The sequence below is a fragment of the Scyliorhinus torazame genome, chromosome 24, assembly GCF_047496885.1.
Source record: "Scyliorhinus torazame isolate Kashiwa2021f chromosome 24, sScyTor2.1, whole genome shotgun sequence".
NCBI lineage: Eukaryota > Metazoa > Chordata > Chondrichthyes > Carcharhiniformes > Scyliorhinidae > Scyliorhinus > Scyliorhinus torazame.
The window spans coordinates 40,139,005-40,151,998 of record NC_092730.1 but is presented as its reverse complement, the minus strand read 5'-3'; the positions used below and the strand labels follow the sequence as shown (position 1 = coordinate 40,151,998).

Here is a 12,994-nt window from a genome sequence, read left to right as displayed (position 1 = left end):
AGACCAAGGCAGGCCAACAGCACGGTTCAATTCCCGTACCAGCCTCCCCGAACAAGCGCAGGAATGAGGCGACGAGGGGCTTTTCACAGTAACTTCATTTGAAGCCTACTTGTGACAATAAGCGGTTTTCATTCATTATGCATTTTTTAAGGGAATGGAGAATCATAGAATTTACAGTGCAGAGGTGGCCATTCGTACCATGGAATCTGCACCAGCTCTTAAAATAGCACCCCACTGAAGTCCACCCTTTCCCTGTATCCCAGCAACCCCATCTAACCTAAGGGTAATTTAGCATGGCCAATCCACCTATACTGCACACCGCTGGAGTGTGGTAGGAAACTGGAGACCCGGAGGAAACCCACGCAGACACAGGGAGAACACAGACAGTGATCCAAGTGGGAATCGAACATGAGACCCGGCGCTGTGAAGCCACAGTGCTAACCACTATTCTACCGTGCTGTGCCTGAATCATGGTGAATACCAAGAGCTGAATAATGTTGTCAACACTCACATAGAAATGGCACACAGAATAAAATGGCGAGATCGTGGAAAATGTGGACCGTTTTCCATGACCGGAAGCCACCACTGGAAAAAGGCAGATCCAGCAGATAGGATTCGCCCTCACCTCCAATGTGTCAGCTCAGCCTGCGGCAGATTGAGAAAGAGAATACTTGAAGAGCAGCTTCATGACAGGATCGTTCGGAGTGACCATTGCACAGTGCTTACTCAGCAACGGCAAAGACTGGTCCCGTATGTGTTTTATTCTGTTCGCAGTGGAGGCCAACAAACCAAAAATAACCCAATTTACCCATGATCCCAGTACGAAAAGCAAGGGACAAAAATTGTTTCTTTTGATTTTATTTCAACAACGAAACTGCGAGGGCAGCATGGCGGCACAGTGGTCAGCACTACTGCCTCACGGCGCCGAGGTACCAGATTCGATCCCGGCTCTGGGTCACTGTCCGTGTGAAGTTTGAACATTCTCCCGTGTTTGCGTGGGTTTCGCCCCCAGAATCCAAAGATGTGCAAGCTAGGTGGATTGGCCTCGCTAAATTGCCCCTTAATTGGGAAAAATTAATTGGGTACTCTAAATTATTTTAAAACAAGGTGAAGACTGCGGATCCCGCTCCTGCTGTTTAATACAGATCACTATACCTGGCACAGTGAGCAGAAAGAAATTCGTGTTGTTTGTGTGAATTTCACTCCAATTTAAAACGCTCATGAATGAAAGTGTCTGTGTCACACGGCTCCCGATCAGCCAGGAGATGGCACCAGTCCACAATAAATGTATTTATGCAATATATTTCTGATAGTGTTTATGTGAGGAGGGGTTGATACATGTTCTATGTAATGATGTTCTGTGTGTCATTACATTGGACTCTTACTCTGGTCTGAGACGTTACCTTGTCCTTGTGCCCTGATGCTGCCCTTTTTATCCTGTTTCAGTAATAACTTTTTACTGGTATTAATTATGTAACTTACTTAGTGATTAAGTTATTCAGCCACTAGGAGTGTTTTAAGCTCATTTTGTAAACGGAACTTTGCGTGGCTCGTATTTTTGTCCCGTTTAACCCACCTATTTACTATTGTTGCAGACTGAGAACTTAGTTATTAATGTTGAAGATTGTCGTTTATTTAAATTAAGTTTCCACTCAAAACAAATTGATGCTGGTTATTACATAAGGAACCCATGGGTGATGAAAACAATTGGTGAATTTTATTTGAGGAGTGTCCACTCCTTTTCTGTCCTGACCTGCGGTATCTAATTAAATAATTCACCACTGTGATGGGCAGGAACTGAATCTGGGTCAAATGCTGGGACAGTCACCACTATACCACCACCTGTCACTGGGCAATGTTGCCCCCTCTGTATTTATAGAACGAATACACAAACAATGAAGCGGGTGAATGTATTAAATCAGGGATTCGATATTCTTGTAACCAATATGGCTGCAATGGGAATCTTTCATATTCCGATAGATCGGGTAGAGCTGGGTAGCTCAGTCAGAAATCAGATATCTGGGGATTTTAAGATGATTACTACAATGATAATATTTAACCATGTTAATGTTCTTTTGCTCCAATTGAAATGTGTTACGAATACAGCGTTACCGTGTTGTACAACTCGCGTTCAACCAGGAGATGGCAGCAGTGCGCAATTGTTTGGATAACCTGTTTGTGTCCGCAGATCTCGACAGGAATGGAGCTGCTGCTGCACGGGCAGCTGGACAAGCAAGCGGCACAGATATTAACAAACTGCACCCGCTCCAAATAGATTCCCCAAATTATTGAACAAAACAAAAACAAGCACAAATCATATTTTAAGAAAGTATGACAGTGTCTCTGAAAACAATATACCAACACCTCATAAAGAATCGATTTGCCTAGACTAATTCAAAATCAACCGTTTCAATATCAGCCTTAATTCCTTGCCAGTTCTCAGACAGGCGCTGAAGGGTGAGAAGATTGCATCACTTTTCAAGGTCCTGCTCAATAAAATCAATCACAGACCCATGATCTGCTTTCCTCCTGTTCTCAGACACATCCACTTTCTACAAGGGCGCACTAACTGGTTTTCAGAGTAAGAGTCAGACTGCAGTCACCTCGTTCTCTCTCGATCCCTTTATCTCAGAGCCACCTCACAACCAGGAATGGAGCTTCTCACAGAGCCAAGAATGGAATAGGTTGTCGATTCTTTCACTGATTCAGGACCGTCCATCACCAGGACGTGTTGGTCCAAAAGAGTTGGGATGAGATGGGGCTGAGTTTCGCTGTGTATCCAATGAGTCCCCGGAGAAGCACAAAAACAATGAGTGAGGGAGAGTGAAAGAAACAAAGAAACAGATAGAGACAAAGGAAAGAGAACAAGAAAATATTTTAAAAATATGTTCCATTTCTGCCACGATCTTTTTACCCAGAAATACATTCAGCTGAATGAAACCAAACCACGTTTCCATTCGCTGCCGTTGCTGCTTCTCCTTCCGAACGTTGCAGCAAATGTTATTATTTACTGATTGCTGTTTTGGGTGTGAGTTCCTTATTCATCTGAATATTTCGTTCAGTACCCCCCCCAAAAATGTTAAATATCTGGCTGAACTTGATTAACGTTCAAACCGCTTATTTACAAACAATCGGAAAACGTACTAATTTTCGAAGAAACAATTCGAATCACAGCCGCTGCGAGCAGGATTCGAACCTGCGCGGGGAGACCCCATTGGATTTCAAGTCCAACGCCTTAACCACTCGGCCATCGCAGCTGCGTTCAACGTATCATTTATTAGTTATTTGGTCGATGGAATACATTCTAAAACCAGCCTGGAATCACTCCAGGAAGTTATTCCATTCAAGCGACCAATAGTCGGCCGGTGCAGACACGGTGGGCCGAATGGCCTCCTTCTGCACTGTAAATTCAATGATAATCTATGATTAATCTAGGAAAAAGGTTCGGCACAACATCGTGGGCCGAAGGGCCTGTACTGTGCTGTATTTTTCTAAGTTCTGATAGTGTTTATGTGAGGAGGGGTTGATACTTCGTGGAAAATGGCCATTGGATTTGGAGAGAAGCCTTGAGAGACTCGAAAATCGCAACTCCCTAAACGCACAATTCCACTGATTTAATAGTTTGTGTCACAACATCAGTTACATTGGAAATATATTAGAAATTCAAATGGAACAGGACCACACTTCCCAGTCTGGAAGAAAATTAAAATGATGGAATCTAGAAATTACGGCACAGAAAGAGACCTGTGCAGGCCGAATGGTCACGTGATGACCTGATGACGCAAATAACATGATCACGTGTCTGGATTCGAGCAGTTCTCCCCGGATCGCGGTCAGAGCAGAAACCAGGAGCACCTGCTCAATTATTAATTTAATTATTTTTTATTACAAGACCTTGGTCGCCAGTCATTGAGAGACCAGCATTTCTACATGGTGTCAGGAGTGGGCAGTATGGCAGAAGGACTCCACCGCATCAACCTCCTTGTATCATCGAATCGTAAAATCTCCAGAACAGAAGGAGGCCATTCGACCCAACGAGTCAACACTGACCCTCCAAATGAGCACCGCCGCTAATCTGCAATAGGTAGTGCAGCATTCCGGCTAGCTCAGTCGGTAAAGCATGGTACTTTTAATTTCAGTATCGTGGGTTCGAGCCCCACGTTGGGCGCTTCCATATTAGTATCTTAAAATATTCATGCTGAATTAACTGTCTTCATAACAAAAACACAAGGTTCTGTCGCTTGACTGGGAATCCAGGGGTCGAAACTAACCCTTGGTGACACGATTGAATTAATCAGGAATTGAAATTTCGTCTCCGTAATGGCGCAGAAAGGTTCTGCTTCTGACGGATCGATTTCCACAACCGGGAACACATTTACACAACAGGGAATGATTTAACACAACCAAAGAACAAAGAAATGTACAGCACAGGAACAGGCCCTTCGGCCCTCCAAGCCCGTGAAGACCATGCTGCCCGACTAAACAACAATCTTCTACACTTCCTGGGTCCGTATCCCTCTATTCCCATCCTATTCATATATTTGTCAAGATGCCCCTTAAATGTCACTCGCGTCCCTGCTTCCACCACCTCCTCCGGTAGCGAGTTCCAGGCACCCACTATCCTCTGCGTAAAAAACTTGCCTCGTACATCTACTCTAAACCTTGCCCCTCTCACCTTAAACCTAGTAATTGAACCGTCTACCCTGGGGAAAAGCCTCTGACTATCCACTCTGTCTGTGCCCCTCATAATTTTGTATACCTCTATCAGGTCTCCCCTCAACCTCCTTCGTTCCAGTGAGAACAAACCGAGTTTATTCAACCGCTCCTCATAGCTAATGCCCTCCATACCAGGCAACATTCTGGTAAATCTCTTCTGCACCCTCTCTAAAGCCTCCACATCTTTCTGGTAGTGTGGCGACCAGAATTGAACACTATACTCCAAGTGTGGCCTAACTAAGGTTCTATATAGCTGCAACATGACTTGCCAATTCTTATACTCAATGCCCCGGCCAATGAAGGCAAGCATGCCGTATGCCTTCTTGACTACCTTCTCCACCTGTGTTGCCCCTTTCAATGACCTGTAGACCTGTACTCCTAGATCTCTTTGACTTTCAATACTCTTGAGGGTTCTACCATTCACTGTATATTCCCTACCTGCATTAGACCTTCCAAAATGCATTACCTCACATTTGTCCGGATTAAACTCCGTCTGCCATCTCTCGGCCCAAGTCTCCAAACAATCTAAATCCTGCTGTATCCTCTGACAGTCCTCATCGCTTTCCGCAATTCCACCAGCCTTTGTGTCGTCTGCAAACTTACTAAACAGACCAGTTACATTTTCCTCCAAATCATTTATATATACTACAAAGAGCAAAGGTCCCAGCACTGATCCCTGTGGAACACCACTGGTCACAGCCCTCCAATTAGTGCAGTGCAGTGCAAATCTGTCAACGGAAGAGTCATTTTTCCACGATAGAGAGAACAGTCACACAGCAGAGAGCTCAGTTACACAGCTGAGAGCTCAGTTACACATCAGAGAGCACGGTTACACAGCAGGATAAACATTTACAAACAGGGCCTCTCTGTGTGCAGCAGAAAACACATTTTCCTAAATACCCAATTTCTCCATCTCAGTATCTTGCTGGTTTGCACTGCACCTTTTCTGTGTGTCACTGTGTGTATCCTGATAGTCTCTTTCTGTGTGACTTTCTCTATCTGTTACAGCCATGCTGGTGTTACGTATTCATCTCACGTTTCCCAAACAAGCATTGTGATTGATAAATACAGAAAGATTTCCACACTGACATTCAGTACCAATGTCTGATAGAGACTGAATCCCACCCTCACATACAGTACCAGACTTTGACTGAGAGGGAAACCGAGAATGGGAGGCAGTGTCATACTGGACTCGGAACTGTAACTTCCTCTCTCCACAGATGTTGCCAGACCAGCCGAGTTATCCAACATTTTATATTTCTCTTTCAGGATTTTATGAAGAATCTCCATAGCGGCATTGCCCTTGTGCTCGACGCTTCTATTTATAAAGATTGGTCCCGGATGTCTATTGTTCTGTTCGCAGCGGAGGCCAACAAACCAGAAAGAACCAAATTGACCCAATGACCCCGATAAGAAAAGCAAGGGACAAAAAAGAGTTTCTTTCGATTTTACTTTAACAACCAAACCAAATTGAACAGGAATTAAGAAGCCCATTGAGTTGATAAAATACATTTTGCTTGGGAGGTAATGGTAAAATGGTGTCAGCGGCACGCTGACCACCGGCTGGCTCGTTGGTCTAGTGGGATGATTCTCGCTTAGGATCTTCTGCTGCCATAAAATGAGAGAGATCCCGGGTTGAGATTGCGGACTGTGCAAATAACTTTTTAAAATCTGTACGATCGATATGGTGCCATTGACTGAACTCGGGAGTAGTTTGGAGGAAAGGGAGGGAGGGAGCGAGGGTCATGTTTAGAGCTTAACCACTTCTTCACGCCAGTTCTTCAGCTGCCAACAGTACAGTCGAGGTGACCCAGTTGACCTCTTCCAGAATCCTCCTCTGCCGCTTCCACTGGATGAATTTCCTCATGTTTGTCCACTGGGGGGGGTTCTTCGGCTACTTGTCTGTGAAAGCAGCACCGGAAGCAGCTGTGGAGACAGATTCCAATCTCCAGGATGCAACTCTCCAATTGCATACTTCACTTTGATCAGATCTTACACTCTCGTTTAGAGAATCATTGAATAGTTACAGATCAGGCGAAATCCATTTTGCCCACCGTGTCCACGTTGGTCGCCGAGAGCTGGCGGTAGTCCCGTGATAAAAACAGAAAATGGTGGAAAATCCCAGTAGGCCTGGCAGCATCTGTAGAGAGTGAAACAGAGTATGAGGAGCAGGGTCATACTTGACTCGGAACTGTAACTCTCTTTCTCTCTCCACAGATGTTGCCAGACCAGCCGAGTAATCCAACATTTTCCAATTCTCTTTCAGGATTTTATGAAGAATCTGCATTATGAAGAATGTGCTCGACGCTTCTATTTATAAAGATTGGTCCCGGATGTCTATTGTTCTGTTCGCAGTGGAGGCCAACAAACCAGAAATAACCAAATTGACCCAATGATCCCGATAAGATAAGCAAGGTACAAAAAATAGTTTATTTGGATTTTACTTTAACAACCAAACCAAACCAAATCAACAGGAATTAAGAAGCCCATTGAGTTAATAAAATAAGCTTCGGTTGGGAAGTAATGGTAAGATTGTTTCAGCGGGACGTTGATCACCTTTGGTGATTCTCGCTTTGGCGATTCTCTCGTAGGCAATTCTGCTGCGATAAAATTCCAGAGGTCCCGGGTTCCAATCCCGGACGGAACCTGCAAAGCACTTTTTAACATCTGTGCGATCGATATGGTGCCATTGACTGAACGCGGGAGCAGTTTTGAGGAAAGGTAGGGAGGGACGTGTTTGGCGCTTAACCGCTCCTTGACACCTGTTATTCGGCTGCCCACAGTACAGTCGAGGTGAATCAGTTGACCTCTTCCAGAATCCTACTCTGCCGCCTCCACTGAATGAAGTTCCTCCTGTTTGTCCACTGGAGGCGTTCTTCATTGAGTTCTGAATTTGGTGCATTTGCGTGCTATAGTGAGAGTTTCGTGACTGAGGGTGTATAAGGGTTAATTTTGATCTAAAGTCTAGTCTTTCTTTTATTTAGTTAATTAACTTAAAAGTTCCTGTTTGGTTGAGAAGGTGAATTTTCAACGAGCTTTAAACAAAGGTTCTACTTGTAGGTACTTGCAGCTGGAGCTTATTAATTAGCTAATTGGATTAGGCCAGTCTCCAGAGGCTAGATTCACAGTATAAAAGTGATCCAGCTACAGTGCATACTTTGTTTGCTCTGAGTGATGAATTTGGTGCATTTGACTGCTACAGTGAGTGTTTGGTGACTGAGGGAGTTAGGTGAGGAGGTAGTAATGTGCTCCTTTAATTTCATTTCAGCAAAGAGCGAGAACGGAACCAGGAGTTTATAGAGTGTGTAGCTGACTGGGAGCAGAGTCAGAGGCCGGAAGTCCAGTTGATCCACAGGGCAGCTATATTCTGTAAGGCAAGAAGGGTTGGAGTCTAGGGCAGTTACATGCTCATCCTGTAGGATGTGGGTGGTGAGGGATACCACCGGTGTCCACGCTGACTGTACCTGAGGGAAGTGCACCCAACTCTAGCTCCTCAGAGACCGTGTTAGGGAACTGGAGCTGGAGCTGGATGAACTTCGGATCATCCGCGAGGCAGAGGGGGTAATAGAGAATAGTTACAGGGAGGTAAGCACACCCAAGGTACAGGACAAGAGTAGCTGGATTACAGTCAGGGGAAATAAAACAAACAGGCAGACAGTGCAGGGATCCCTCGTGGCCGTTCCTCTTCAAAGCAAGTATACCGTTTTGGATGCTGTTGGGGGTGGGGGGGGGGGGGGATGACCTACCGGGGGAAGGCCTTAGCGGCCAGCTCTCTGGCACTGAGTCTGGGTCTGGGGCTCAGAAGGGAAGGGGGAGAAGAGAAAAGCAATCGTAATAGGAGATTCAATGGTTAAGGGAATAGATAGGAGATTCTGTGGTCGCGAGCGAGACTCCCAGAAGGTATGTTGCCTTCCGGGTTCCTGTGCCAGGGATGTCTCGTATCGTGTCTTCAGGATCCTTAAGGGGGAGAGTGAGCAGCCAGAAGTCGTGGTGCACATTGCTATCAACGAGGTAGGTAGGAAAAAGGGTGTGGAGGTAATAAACGGAGTTAGGCTGGAAGTTAAAAGCCAGAACAGACAGAGTTGTCATCTCTGGTTTGTTGCCGGTGCAACGTGATAGCGAGGCTAGGAATAGGGAGAGAGTGCAGTTAAACACGTGGCTGCAGCAATGGTGTAGGAGGGAGGGCTTCAGGTATTTGGATAATTGGAGTGCATTCTGTGGGAGGTGGGACCTGTACAAGCAGGATGGGTTGGATCTGAACCAGAGGGGAACCAATATCTTGGGAGGGAGGTTTTCTAGTAATCTTCGGGAGGGTATAAACTAGTTTGGCTGGGGAATGGGAACCGAATTTGTAGTCCAGCAACTAAGGTAGCCGATATTCAGGACGCCAAAGCGTGTAATGAGGCAGTGGGGAAGGGAACACTGACAAAGGAGAGTACTTGCAGGCACGGAGATGGGTTGAAGTGTGTATACCTCAACGCAAGAAGCATCAGGAATAAGGTGGGTGAACTTAAGGCATGGATCGGTACTTGGGACTACGATGTGGTGGCCATCACAGAAACTTGGATAGAAGAGGGGCAGAAATGGTTGTTGGAGGTCCCTGGTTATAGATGTTTGAATACGATTAGGGAGGGTGTTAAAAGAGGTGGGGGGTGGCATTGCTAATTAGAGATAGTATAACAGCTGCAGACAGGCAGTTCGAGAAGGATCTGCCGACTGAGGATGTATGGATTGAAGTCAGAAATAGGAAAGGAGCGGTCACCTTGTTGGGAGTTTTCTGTGGGCCCAAATATTAGCAGAGATGTGGAGGAACAGATTGGGAAACAGATTTTGGAAAGGTGCAGAAATCACAGGGTAGTAGTCATGGGTGACTTCAACTTCCCAAACATTGAGTGGAAACTCTTTACAAAGAACTAAGAACAAATAAAATTACAGTACAGGAACAGGCCCTGCGGCCCTCCCAGCCTGCGCCGATCCAGATCCTTCATCAAAACCTGTCGCCTATTTTCCAAGGATCTACTTCCCTCTGTTCCCCGCCCGTTCATGTATCTGTCTAGATGCATCTTAAATGACGCTATCGTGCTCGCCTCTACCAGCTCCGCTGGCAAAGCGTTCCAAACACCCACCACCCTCTGCGTAAAATACTTTCCACGCACACCTCCCTTAAACTTTCCCCCTCTCACCTTGAAATCGTGACCCTTTGTAATTGACACCCCCACTCTTGGAAAAAGCTTGTTGCTATCCACCCTGTATATACCTCTCATAATTTTGTAGACCTCAATCAGGTCCCTCTTCAACCTCCGTCTTTCCAACGAAAACAATCCTAATCTACTCAACCTTTCTTCATAGCTAGCACCCTCCATACCAGGCAACATCCTGGTGAACCTCTTCTGCACCCTCTCTAAATCATCCACATCCTTCTGGTAATGTGGCGACCAGAACTGCACGCAGTATTCCAACTGTGGCCTAACCAAAGTTCTAGACAACTGTAACATGACCTGCCGAATCTTGTACTCAATACCCCGTCCGATGAAGGCAAGCATGCTGTATGCTTTTTTGACCACTCTATCGACCTGCGTTGCCACCTTCAGGGTACAATGGACCTGAACTCCCAGATCTGTCTGTACATCAATGTTCCCCAGGACTCTTCCATTAACCGTATGGTCCGCTCTTGAATTAGATCTTCCAAAATGCATCACCTCGCATTTGCATGGATTGAACTCCATCTGCCATTTCTCTGCCCAACTCTCCAATCTATTTATATTTTCCTGTATTCTCTGACAGTCCTCCACGCTATCTGCAACTCCACCAATCTTAATATCATCTACAAACTTGCTAATCAAACCACCTATTCCTTCGTCCAGATCATTTATGTATATCACAAACAACAGTGCTCCGAGCACGGATCCCTGTGGAACACCACTAGTCACCTTTCTCCGTTTTGAGACACTCCCTTCCACCACTACTCTCTGTCTCCTGTTGCCCAGCCAGTTCTTTATCCATCTAGCTAGTACACCCTGAACCCCATACGACTTCACTTTTTCCAGCAACCTGCCATGGGAAAGTTTATCAAACTCCTTACTGAAGTCCGTATATATGACATCTACAGCCTTTCCCTCATCAATTAACGTTGTCACTTCCTCAAAGAATTATATTAGGTTTGTAAGTTATGACCTTCCCTGCACAAAACCATGCTGCCTATCACTAATAAGTCTATTTTCTTCCAAATGTGAATAGATCCTATCACGCAGTATCTTCTCCAACAGTTTGCCTACCACTGACGTCAAGCTCACAAGTCTATAATTCCCTCGATTATCTCTGCTACCCTGCTTAACCAAAAGGACAACATTAGCCATTCTCCAGTCCTCCGGGACCTCACCAGTGCTCAAGGATGCTGCAAAGATATCTGTTAAGGCCCCAGCTATATCTTCCCTCGCTTCACTCAGTAACCTGGGAGAGATCCCATCCGGACCTGGGGACTTGTCCACCTTAATGCCTTTTAGAATACCCAAACTTCCCCCTTCCTTATGCCGACTTGACCTAGAGTATTTAAACATCCATCCTTAGCCTCAACATCCGTCATGTCCCTCTCCTTGGTGAATACCGATGCAAAGTACTCATTAAGAATCTCACCCATTTCCTCTGGCTCCACGCATAAATTCCTTTTTTTTTTGAGTGGGCCAATCCTTTCTCTAGTTACCCTGTTGCTCCTTTCTACGAATAAAAGGCTTTGGGATTTTCCTTAACCCTGTTAGCCAAAGATATGTCATGACCACTTTTAGAACTCTTTATTGCGCGTTTGAGATGTGTCCTACTTTCCCGATATTCCTCCAAAGCTTCATCAGATTTAAGTCGCCTAGATGAAAAAGGTATGCTTCCTTTTTCATCTTAGCAAGTCTCACAATTCCACCCGTCATCCATGGTTCCCTAATCTTGCCATTTCTATCCCTCAATTTCACAGGGACATGTCTGTCCTGCACTCGAATCAACCTTTCCTTAAAAGACTCCCACATTTCAAATGTGGATTTACCCTTAAAGACTTGCTCCCAATCCACATTCCCTAGCTCCTTCCGAATTTTGTTATACTTGGCCTTTCCCCAATTTAGCACTCTTTCTTTAGGACCACTCTCGTCTTTGTCCATGAGTAATCAAATAGTTTGGATGGGGTGGTGTTTGTGCAGTGTGTCCAGGAAGCTTTTCTAACACAGTATGTAGATCGTCCGACCAGTGGGGAGGGCATATTGGATTTGGTACTTGGTAATGAACCAGGGCAAGTGATAGATTTGTCAGTGGGGGAGCATTTTGGAGATAGTGACCACAATTCTGTGACTTTCACTTCAGTAATATAGAGGAATGGGTGCGTGCAACAGGGCAATGTTTAAAATTGGGGGAAGGGTAAATACGATGTTGTCAGGCAAGCGTTGAAGTGCATAAGTTGGGAACATAGGCTGTCAGGAAAGGACAGTGAAATGTGGAACTTGTTCAAGGAACAGGTACTACGTGTCCTTGATATGTATGTCCCTGTCATGCAGGCAAGAGATGGTCGAGTGAGGAAACCATGGTTGACAAGAGAGGTTGAATGTCTTGTTAAGAGGAAGAACGAGACTTATGTAAGGCTGAGGAAACACGTTTCAGACACTGCGCTGGAGGGATACAAGATAACCAGGAGGGAACTGAAGAAAGGGATTAGGAGAGCTAAGAGAGGGCATAGAAAATCTTTGGCGGGTAAGATCAAGGAAAGCCCCAAGGCCTTTTACAGAAATATGAGAAATATGAGAATGACTAGAGCGAGGGTAGGTCCGATCAAGGACAAGAGCGGGAGATTGTGTATTGCGTCTGAAGAGAGAGCAGAGGTCTTGAACGAGTACTTTTCTTCAGTATTTACAAATGAGAGGGGCCATATTGTTGGAGAGGACAGTGTGAAACAGTAAGCTCGAGGAAATACTTGTTAGGAAGGAAGATGTGTTGGGCATTTTGAAAACGTTGAGGATAGACAAGTCCCCCGGGCCTGACAGAATATATCCAAGAATTCTATGGGAAGCAAGAGATGAAATTGCAGAGCCGTCTGCAATGATCTTTTCGTCCTCACTGTCAACAGGGGTAGTACCAGGGGATTGGGGAGTGGCGAATGTCGTGCCCCTGTTAAAAAAAGGGAATAAGTATAACCCTGGAAATTACAGGCCAGGTAGTCTTACTTCGGTGGTCGGCAAACGAATGGAAAGGGCACTGACGGATAGGATTTCTGAGTATCTGGAAAGGCACTGCTTGATTAGGGATA

The 12,994-nt window shown here is 45.4% G+C and overlaps 1 non-coding gene across 1 annotated transcript; it reads right to left on the bottom strand.

Annotated features, from left to right (window-relative positions):
• Positions 1-3,175: 3,175 nt before the first annotated feature.
• trnas-uga (transfer RNA serine (anticodon UGA)) lies at positions 3,176-3,257 on the bottom strand. The gene has a single exon. It is a non-coding gene; the product is annotated as a tRNA-Ser (tRNA).
• Positions 3,258-12,994: the final 9,737 nt, after the last annotated feature.